The following is a 12,027-nucleotide window of genomic DNA, read 5'->3' as shown; positions in this document are numbered from 1 at the left end:
GAATCGAACCAAGGACACTCCTTCCCCAGGCATATGGTTGCGAAGCGCACAGCCACTAGGCTAACCGCATGGTTTCTTCATCTATCATAACTAATATTAATTTAGCAAATTTACTTCATAAATTGGCCATTTGTTATTTTATACTACATTTAAAAAGGTGCTAATTTTATCCATTCTTTACTTGCTTGAGTTTTTGTTCCATCATTCATTTTTTCTCTTCTTCACCTCACCCTCCCATTCATTTCATTCCAATCTATTTTTATTAATACATTATGCTATTTTTGACACCCTATCAACAATGTAACTGTAATACAAGTTAAATATATCAATTTCAAGCTTAAAAAAACATTTAATAATATCAATTAGCAACATCTCATAAAGTATCACTGTAAAAAAAGTCACATATTCAATTTAAATGCTGTACTTTAATGAATAAAATTTATTTAATAGGCATGCAATTTTTAAGATGCATAATTAAAATTCCCATGAGATAATTTAATAAAATTAATGTCATTTTAAACAATATTTAAATGTTATGCTTCACTTTTTATGGTACGATAAGTTAGTGAGCAGTTTTACTATTAATTTTGCCATGTAAAAATATTATAATACATTAGACTATTAGACATAATACACTTCATAATATCAGGATATGTTTAAAACTGTTTTCAAGCACACATAAGTAATCTTTGAAAAGTAACGCTGTTTAAAAACATCAGTTAATCAATCCTCAAATGACACCTGAAACAACATTCCTGGTACAGTTATGTGGTCATATATTCAGGTGTCATTAGTTAATTTCCAAATGCAACCTGATAATTGATGTTGACAACTGATTGGTGTTTAGATTTATAACTGAAATAACTAAGACTGAGGTCAAGGTATTGCGTAAATTATGTGTATTCTTATAGCCTCACCAACTGATTGTGGGATGAAAATCCCAAGTTTCAGGGAAGGAAAAGCCAAGCCATCTATATGAGACATGCTAACTCACACATTTGCAGTTGAAAAGTTCCTAAAAAAAGATTCTCAAATCCTACATGGGATATGAATCCAGGTCTTTCCAACAAGTGATACCACAGTTGGTATCAATGGCATCATTGATACCAACTGTGCTATAGACTGCTTGATCTGATAATAAAACAAACAATCTTAAATTAAAATCTCTGCAGGGCATATCAATTTCTTCATCAAGAAGGATGCAGCAACAGCAGATTTTATGATAACATCTACACAAAGAACTTACAATGCTGGAATTAGTGAATAACTCAAAAGGAAATAAGCTGCCACAGTACTATGAGTCAAGAGTCTTGCAATCCAGCTGCTAGAAGACTTGGGCTGGTAAATGGTTTGAGAAATGGAGTTCTGTTTCCCAATGATCCTATGTCAATCGGGTATCCACACTAAGCACGGCATCAATATGGTGACTTCGGGTGAGCTCAGAGCCACCAGGTTGCCTAACAAGAAGCAAATCAACCCATGGCAGAAATACAGCAGGCAAAAGCTTCCACATCATGCAGAAGTGGGATTGGATCTGTGAATAGGCATTGAAAAATAGCCAGGACAACATAAACAAACCCAGTTCTTTTGGTCTGGTTGGCTGAGTGGTTAGTGTATCTGCTCTCCAGCCAAAAGGCTGTAGGTTCAAATCCTGCCATGGGGGAAGGATGTTTGTGATTGTCTGTGGAAATACTAGTGGTGGTGGTGGGCAGTAGATGGCATTGGTGTAGCTGCAGTTAGAATGAGCTGTAGAGTATGTGCTCTCCCTCAATGAGTCCTTAGACTCCCTGGAGGTGTCATAATAATAATTTGGCATCGGTGGTTGCTCACTACTAAGTCTCAGACTACTTCAATGATGCATTTCTAACAGATCACAGTCAGTGAACTATAATGCAACTTTTATACTGAAGGTATCTAGGAAAACAATTTGTATGCAGTAAGCAAGGAGAAGCCCACTAGAGAAAATAAAAAAAAGTTCAAAATACAACTGAACAAGATACATAATAACATGTTAAAAGTAAGTCAATGATATCTAGACAACAAAATGGATATAAGAAATGAAATCAAAGACTAAAAGGAAGAAAGCATGCGAGCAGAGAAATCTGGGGCATTAAAATATACATGTACTATTATTACTACCACTGATTATTATACATATTATTATTTCATGACACCTCCAAGGAGTCCAGAGACCTATCGAGGAAGGGCACCTACTCTACAACTCTGTTTACACCACTTCACCCACTAACTATACCAAACAACTAATAATCTAATATGCTTATTATATAATTATATTATAATATATTACACACATATATTACAGGTAGCCCTCATATAACACAGATGTTAGGTTCCATAGAAATGCCGCACTGTATAAATCACGTTATGCGAGACTCAGATCACATAGAAAAAGTAGGGTTAGGTTCCGAAATAGTTTTTTTTTTTAATTATATAAACAACAATGACGTATCCAATAAAAATATTTTTATTTAATTCAGATAATTCATGTAAGTTAAGAAAACAAAGTATGAAACAAATACATAGAATAAACTTATAAAAATTACAAATTGTACTTAAACTTCATTGCACCAATTGTATAAATGTTTTAGACAAAATAAAATAAAGTGCATATTTTATTTTATCTTCTTTTATCTTCTGGAGATGGTATCATAGAGATAATTGAATTAATAGGATTGAAAGTTGGGGAAACATTAAACAGTACAAGAAGTGAACTATGAAATGGTTTTAATAAGTACAGGATGGAGACTTTCTATGAGTCTTCTCTTCTAACAAATGGTGGAGAAAAACAGTTGATAATCTTCTCTGTTTTGGGATTATAACCCCAAATAGCCATTTCTTGATTGCAGAATTTTTAAGTAGATCAAGTAAAGAATGGATAATACGAGATCTTGAAACAAGCCATTCATAATACCATAATTCTGTGAAGGATGGTAAGCCGAAGTGTGGTGCAGATACAAATCCAAGAAGGAAGGTTTGAAAAAATAAATGTGCTAATAAGGAACAATTTAAGTTCCATTGTAAAATTAATTCAGTGATGAAGGTTACTGATTTTTTGTAAGAAGATTTCTAGCTGTTCACATGAATTATTCCAACCAGCCAAGTATAATCTATATCTATGTTGAAGGAATTATAAAAAGTTGAGGCATTTAAATGAGCATAGGGAGAAAAAGAAAATTAAGCAACAAAATAAGAAATAAAGCAAGGAAACAAGTCAAGAAGTAAATGGAAATCAGGTAAGCAATGTTGTTTGTAAAAAAGTAAGATGTTATTTGGTATGGTGACACTATAATAAAACATGCTACTGATGAACGAGTTATAACCGAGTTTTCCTGGATCAAAAATTAATTCAAAGCCAGAAAAGTAAACAAAATCTTAATTGTAGTAGGTACTAATGACTTAATTAGCAATAAGTTCAGTATGAGAGAGAACATGAAAGGATTGTTGCAAGAGGCAAGAGTGAAGAGTGAGAAAGTGAAAATAGTATTTTACCTCGATATGATAAAAATGAATTGAAAAGAAGGGCTATGAAGGGAAACGATTCAATGCATAGGCCATGTAGAAAGAATGGATGCAAGTTTTTGGATGTGTGGAGTGAGTTTGAGGGAAGATTGGATTTATATATAAAAGGGATGGCCTACACCTGAATGTGTTTGGTATCCGAAAAATAAATAACTGGTATGAGGATCTAACACAGAGTCAGGGAAACAATGATCGACTCTGTGTTCATCCGGTTCAGACCTATCAAATGTGTGCGAAGATGTCTACATGTATATAAGGCAATAGAGATCTGCAAGTTGTCCAACTGCATCATCCAGATTGCAGACAAGAGCATACAGATAGATTATTATGTCTGTACATGGATGGTAGGAGTACCACAAACAAAAGGGTAGAGTTTGTTCCTTAGTCAATATGCTGGGATCTCAGATTGTAGGTTAGTGAGACCTGACTATCAGAATCAGACATACTAACTGGTATCGGATGTAAAGAGTACACTATTTTTTAGGAAGGATAGAGAAGACAGGAGAGGAGGAGACTTGTTACTAATGATATCGGATGACTTGAATCCAGTGAGAGTTAATACCTATGATTCTAGTACTACTAATAAAAGTATTTCATGTGGCAGTGGTTTGAAGCCATCTGGTGTGAGGTGGAATCGAACAAGATCAATTACACAGTGGTGTGTTGTTACAGACCTGGTGGATCGGTTGCTAGTGATGAGGAAATGCATCATCAAATAGAAAAGATGAGCATGAAAAGAGTAATCATCATGGGAGACTAACTATCCAAATATTGATTGGGTAGCAGTAGAATCTCATGAGAAAAATGAAAATGCATTTATTGAGCTGTTGTGGGACAACTTCTTCAAGCAGCATGTGACAGAAGAAACCCAAGGTCATAATGTATTACATTTTTGAAAATTATGGAGACAACTACCATGTTTGAATAAAAACTTTAGTTTAATATAGCTAAATCTACATTCGACGTTTCGGCCTTTATGTCAAGGTCATCTTTTGGAGCATACAACTATACACAGAAAACAAGCTACACTACAGTCAAACTGGTTTGTTACAGTTACTGACCAACTGCTACAACAATTGTTGGCCTGACCTCTGGTGAAAAAATAAAAATTATACATCAATACTAGAGTCCTATTATTAGTGTTTTCTGTTGGTTGTAGAAATACATCAGGCGCAACAACAAGTCTATGTATCTATCTATATACATATATTAACATCATGATTATAAATGTACATTCCAGCCAGATGGTATGGAATGGTTTCTAATACTATCTGAAGATTGGCTAGAGTCCTGACTTATGCTGGATCTTATATATTAGGTAGGCTGAATGTGTGCCATCCAGATCCTTGGAATTTTCATGCCATCTTTGTTGTTGATATTTGGGCGATTTATCAGGATTTCGCAGGCTTCCTTAAATTTCCTTTCATACCAGGTTTTTGTATGGTGTAAAGAGCGGGTGCTTTTCCAGTTGATTTGGTGTAAGGTGTTGAGCGCATGATCTGAGAGGCCTGCTTCACCATAATGGTTATATTTAATGTCTCTAATGTGTTCTTTCTTGTGTATAGGGATTGTCCATCCTGTTTCACCAATGTATGGTAAGTTACAGATGCAGCAGATGCAATAGACTCCAGGATGTAAACATTCTGGAGTCTACATGTGATCAACCTATCAAGCCACACCCTCAACAGTGGCAAACTTACGTTACTGAATAAAGAACTTAACTATGCAATAGCACCTAAAAAGGTAAACAAATTGAATATTTTATCTCCCACATAGAAAGAGGCATCAGGTCTCTACCTAACAATATAGCCGATAAAATACGATTAGAAACTTGTAATGTCCTGAACATTAAGAAAACCATACAGAACAATCTCACAAAAACAGAACTAGCAGCAATTAAGTCATTAAAAGCCAACCAAGACATAATAATAACGAAATCGGACAAAGGCAATGCCACTGTTGTCCTTGACAGGTCAATATACATACTTCAGATGAATCAACTAGTAGCCGATAACAACACATATAAGCTGGTAAATTATAACCCAACAAACAGGATGAAGGATAAAACAGAGAAACTACTAAGTCCGTCACTTCTTGGCCACCGGACACGGTTAAAAAACTCAAACCCCACTATGCCTCCCCCCCAGAATATATGGGGTCCCGAAAATATACAAACAAAATGTGCCCCTTCAACCGATTGTGGAAGGAATAGACAGCCCCAATTACCACTTAGCCAAGAAATTAGCGTCAACACTCAAGGAGTTGGTAGGTCATTCCCCCTCCTACATAAAGAACACACAACACTTCATAAACAAAATTAAAAACATAACACTCAACCAAGACGACTTATTAGTCATTTTCGACGTTTCTACCCTTTTCACAAATGTCCCCATCAACGACACAATTCTCCTACTACAGAACAAATTTCCGTCCAACATTACGACCCTCTTTGCCCACGTACTACAGTCTAGTTACTTCGTGTGGCAAAACAAATTTTACCTACAAAAAGAAAGTACAGCCATTGGCTTACCACTATCCCCCAATCGCCAACTTCTACATGGAAACCTTTGAGCAAAGGGCTCTCGATTCCGCCACGCTAAGACTGACAGTCTGGCTTAGATACATTGACGTGTTCCCGATCTGGCCGCATGGGCGACAAACGCTAAACACATTCCTTAGCCACCTGAACAAACAACACGAATGCATACAATTTACCATCGAAATTAAAATCAAAACTCTCTCCCGTTCCTAGACACACTAGTCACGTCTTCCTTCAGGCAGTCTATCCTTCATGGGCTACCGAAAACCGACACACACGGGCCAATACATACATGCTAATTCATACCACCACCCATCACAAAAATATGGAGTCATTAACACCCTTAAAAACAGAGCTACAACAATTTGCTCTAACCAGCAAGCCCTGAAACAAGAACTAAAAATCATCAGCAACACATTCATAAATAATGGCTATAACAAAAATACTACTAATAAAATACTCCATAAAACAACAACAAAAACAAATCTAGATTACAGTAAAACCATAGCATCCCATACATTAAAGTGTTATCAGAAAAAATCAACAGAATCCTAACATTATAACCTCAATGCCACCTTTAAGCCATACACAAAACTTAAAACCATATTCAGCTCCTCTAAGGATCCTCTTCTTCCACTGGCACATCCTGGAGTCTATTGCATCCACTGTACTTGTAACTTACCATACATTGGTGAAACAGGATGGACAATCCCTATACACATTAAATATAACCATTATGGTGAAGCAGGCCTCTCAGATCGCGTGCTCAACACCTTACACCAAATCAACTGGAAAAGCACCCGCTCTTTACACCATACAAAAACCTGGCATGAAAGGAAATTTAAGGAAGCCTGCGAAATCCTGATAAACCACCCAAATATCAACAACAAAAATGGCATGAAATTTCCAAGGATCTGGATGGCACACATTCAACCTACCTAATATATAAGATCCAGCATAAGTCAGGACTCTAGCCAATCTTCAGATAGTATTAGAAACCATTCCACACCAACTAGCTGGAATGTACATTTATAATCATGATGTTAATATATGTATATAGATAGATACATACACTTGTTGCACCCAATGTGTTTCTACAACTAATAGATAACACTAATAATAGGACTCTAGCATTCACATATAATTTTTTTTTTCATACCAGAGGTCAGGCCAACAATCATTGTAGCAGTTGGTCAGTAACTTTAACAAACCAGTTTGATCGTATTGTATCTTGTTTTCTGTGTATAGTTGTATGCTCCAGAAGATGACCTTGATATAAAGGTTGAAACGTCGAATGTAGATTTTAGTTATGTTAAACTAAAGTTTTTATTCAAACACAGTAGTTGTCTCCATAATTTTCAAAAATGTATTCGGATCACCATGTAAGCTTAAAAGAAAAGATTCATATTGTATTAGATTTGATTATAGTGTGAAAGGGTGTTTCAGTTAAAGGCGTAACTATTCTGCCTCCAGTTGGTGACAGTGATCATGTGGTACTTACGTGGGAAGTGACTAAGTTTATGAATGTTCCACTAAGAAAATGTTACATGCTGAACTACAAAGCAGGAAATTATGACCAACTGAGGAGTATACTGAATTCAGTGGAATAGAATCAGTTGCTGTACGGGAGAAGAATATTGACACTGCATGGGAAGCATTTAAACAATACTTAAATGATGCAATATCAGAATTGTGACTCGAGAGTTGAAAGAATAAATAGGGTAGAAGTCAAATGGATGTGTAATCTTATTAAGCAAGAGTTTCGTAAGAAAAGAATAATGTGGAGGAAATACCATGTGCATAAGGATGATGTTCATTATGAAAATTATAAGCAGCAGGCTAGAATAGTCACAACTGCTGTATGGAAAACAAAGTCTGAATATAAAATGAAACTGGCTCTGCGTGCTAAAGACAACCCACAAGAATTCTATTGATATGCTGCAAGTAAAAGAAAGAATGAATATGAAAGAAGAATAACTCTTCTAAATACAGATAGCTTGATGGTTACTGATGCAGAAGAGGTTGTTCAGTTAATGAGCGCCCATTTCTTTAAAAGCTATCAACCTAGTGAATGCAACATTGAGCTCACTGTTACCTCTTCACTAGATGAAGAAGCACAGGTGTGTGAGGCCGAGGTATTAGAGCTAGCTGTTGCACAAAGCGAATAAGAATTCGGCAATAGGGACTGATATAATATCAGCACGTGTGCTAAAAGTGTGTTCAGCTGAACTAGCCATTACTTTGACCAGGATGTTTAACGAGTCTCAGAACAGGGAAGATTCTGCAGCAATGAAAGGAATCCATTGCACAAGGGGCGTGCAAAGACCAATGTATCCAACTATCGACCAATCAGTATCTCAGGAGTGCTGGTGAAGATTTTGGAAAAATAGGTTAGGGCCTGCATTCAGAAACAGGATGACAGTGAATTTCTACTTTGCAACGAGGGTTTACTAAGGGAAGGTCATGTTTTAGCAACTTGCTCACATTCTAAGATTGTTATCATTGAACTAGACAAGGGGAATGGAAACACCATGATGCTTTTGACAGAAAATAGCATATAATGGAGAATATGGGTTTGGGTTATACAATATTAGCATGGATAAGAGGATGGCTGACTGACAGATATCAAAACGTATACAGGGGATGCGAGTCTGCAAGATTTAAGGTAATAAGTGGTGTACCACAAGGATCATTGCTTGGTCCCCTGTTATTCAATCTGTAATTAATGACTTAAGAATAAAGAGCTAATAAGCTTCTGTAATTAATGATATTGGGAAGGATTTGATAAGCGATATACAGCTATTTGCTGATGATGCAAAGATAAGAAGGGTAATCAGGGATGCTGCTGATATGCAGTACTTGCAGAATGATTTGAATAGGCTGGAATTGTGGTCATGGAAAAATGGATGTCAGTAAATGTAAAGTCATTGAACTTCAGCATGATTAGATATCCAATGTCGTATTATATTGTGGGATTATGCTAGAAGAAACTGATAAGGTTAAGATCTTGGAGTAGATAGGAAGTTGAATTTCAGGGGCCATGTGGCAAAGATTGGAAATACGACTCAAAAGATAATTGCAATGCTGAAACGATCATTCACACATAAAGATAAGGATGTCATTTTGCCTCTTTACAAGGCCTTGATAAGACCTCACTTGGACTATTTTGTGGATCTTGTCTCCTGGTTTCCCTTGTAATTCTGATATATATTGGAGAGAGTGCAAAGTAGTGTTTAAAATGATATCAGGATTGTGGAATACCAATTATGAAGACAGATTGCAAGTGTCTGCAGTCTACAAATTCTCAAACAGGAGAAAGGGAGGCAATATGATTGAGTCAAACTTCTGGAAGGTTATATGGGATTTCAATTGATGGAATTTTTCAATTCATGGGAGGGGAGAGAAGATGGAATTCTTGATAGCTGAGAATTAATGCTGCTAAGAAGGGGTAAGGGCTAGATTTTTCTCTCATAGGGTTGTACTTGATTGGAATGGATTGCCATCAGATGTTTTGAGTGCAAGCAATGTGAATGAATTCAAGAATAAGTACAATAGCTGATGTGTAGCATGTGGTCTCCCTGGATGTCTCTCATAATAATAATAATAATATAATAAAGCCATATCAAAGGTTTTGAATTAAACATTGAAATTTTTTCTTCCAGTTGTTCTGGGAGATATCCCCAACCAACAAAGTTATGAATTCAAATCCCAGCATTGGTATTTGTAAAAGTCTGCTCTGGAAGAGCTTGTACAGCCCCTTAAGTTTATAAAGGCTTTCTTAAAATAAACTGTGTGATCAATGCAGACAACAGCAAAAACTTCCTAATATGCTACATCAATATATATGGCCTCTGTTCCAACCTCAATGATGTCCATTTCCATCTCTGGTGTACAAAACTAGACTTACTTTTCCTAGCAGAAACCCAAATTTCTACTCCAACAAGCACTACTCACCCCAACTTTTCCAGTTACATTCTCTTCAATTCCTTTCATCCCAAGGGTGGGGTTTGTGCATGTGTGCACTCTGACATACCACATCACTATTTGTATAAGGTCATCAGTGATGGCAAATAACTCGGCCTCTCTGTTTTTATCTATGTAATTGTAATAGTGTCAGATGGTGTTGCGAACATTAAAGTCTTCAAGGAAAATAACCACACTGTTAGGAAAGCTGGATTGAAGAATATAGACTTAAGTCAAGGAAATCAAAAAGTTCAGAATAGTTTGTGGCCGAGTCATTTTCCATAAATGATAGTAAACATATCTACCCGAAATACCACACAACACAAACCTCTCTCAAAACACCTTGGACTTCCTCACTAGTGACTGATCCAAGTACACCATGAATGTAGTCTGTCCCCTAGGTAGCTCAGACCACAATCTTGTGCTGATCTTTTCTCTTATGAAACAAGAACATGATCACTCACATCCACGCATCATCATATGGCATTAGAACAAAGGCCAAGTGGGATGATCTATTCAATTACTCTGCCTATGCGATTAACATATCCCAAACCTATGTGAAAGACATATCACTGATTTTTTTTATTTATTTATTTATTTTTTTATAAATTGGCATGGAAACATTTATTCCCCATTCTACCCTAAGTTCTCATTCCCTATCTAAGTCTTAGTTCTCCGACAGGCATGCCAAAGCTTTACAAGAGAGGAATCAAGCATACCAAAACCAGTTTGCATCAACCAGTCCATTCATCTATACCAAAGCCAAGAACAGTTGCAAGAAAGCCATCAACACATCAAAAATATGACTTAGAAAGAGCTAAATGCAGGAAAATTGCATCCTTCCCATATTGCAGTCGTGCATTCTATCTTTATCTTTAGCCACCACTTGTTGCAATTTCTGCCCAACACTGTTGCATCAACACCCAAAGAAAATACCAATCTTCTGGCTCCCTACTTCTCTAATTCTTGTACTGCTGATTTTGGTAAACGTCCCCAATCATCCTATGCACTATATACTCTATGCTCAGCATGTACTTTCGCCAAAAAAGTGATAGAGCAAATTTTGCTCAAACTGGATACCAAAAAGTCTCCTGGCCTCAATGGCATTCTACCAATTGTCCAAAAGGTCTGCACTCCAGAGATGATTCCCATTCTGTGTTGCCTGTTTACATTGCTTATTACACCAGTATGGAAATTAGCTTATATTCAACTTATCCTTAAAAAAAGGGAGACAAATTCATATCCTTAAACTGCTGTCCAATTTCTCTCACTTATTCTTTCCAAAGTAATGGAAATAGCTATGAACACTCAACTGTTATGCTATCTCTGAGGTTCTCAGCTAATAAATGATCACGAATATGGATTCCACCACTGTCGGTCAACAATGATCTGCTCACTCATTTCACCTACAACTAGAAAAATACCATGGAAAAGTTTGAAAAGAAGAGTTCCAAATGGATGTCCTTCATATCTCTAAGGCCTTCGACCAGGTCTGGCTCAGAGACCTGATAAGAAAACCTCATCATTTGGTCTACCCCGACTTCTACACTTCACCTACCAACTTTCTTAACTAGATGCTCGCTTTTGGTGATAGTGGATAGTTACTTAGCAAAGTACAACCCAATACATAGTTTTACTGATGACAGCACATTCCATTCTCCTTTCATTTGACAAGCCGGCAAAGGTTGGTGAGCCTCTGCTACTAATGGCTCAGTTAAGTAAGTTTGAGCACGGTTAGTAGTTGGAAGGGTACCAATCGTTCAATGCTGTTGGCACACTCTCCCTCGATGAGTCTTTGGACTCCCTGGAGGTGTCAAATAATAATAACAATAATAAACTTGGCAATGCACAAATCACCACAATCTCCATAGCCCTAACCATTACAACCTTAATTACACATTTCTGAAACATTCATCAATTCATCAGTGGGGTTTGGCTAATCTGGTGAATGTTAATGTAAGCAAAACATAACTGTCTTATATCAC

General features: G+C 36.5%; 1 protein-coding gene and 1 non-coding gene across 9 annotated transcripts in view; one reads left to right on the top strand and one right to left on the bottom strand.

Annotated features, from left to right (window-relative positions):
• LOC150092876 (single-stranded DNA-binding protein 3-like) overlaps window positions 1-12,027 on the bottom strand; it is an 846,537-nt gene that overhangs the window by 631,255 nt on the left and 203,255 nt on the right. The gene's annotated exons all lie outside the window — the stretch shown is intronic.
• LOC150092877 (signal recognition particle RNA) lies at window positions 1,301-1,588 on the top strand. Its single transcript, XR_016550550.1, has one exon.

Source organism: Typopeltis vanoorti, chromosome 25 (assembly GCF_054136105.1).
Source record: "Typopeltis vanoorti isolate ZY-2024b chromosome 25, IOZ_Tvanoo_1.0, whole genome shotgun sequence".
NCBI classification, from domain to species: Eukaryota; Metazoa; Arthropoda; class Arachnida; order Uropygi; family Thelyphonidae; genus Typopeltis; species Typopeltis vanoorti.
The sequence above is the reverse complement of the archived record's forward strand: the minus strand, read 5'-3'. Positions and strand labels throughout refer to the sequence as shown.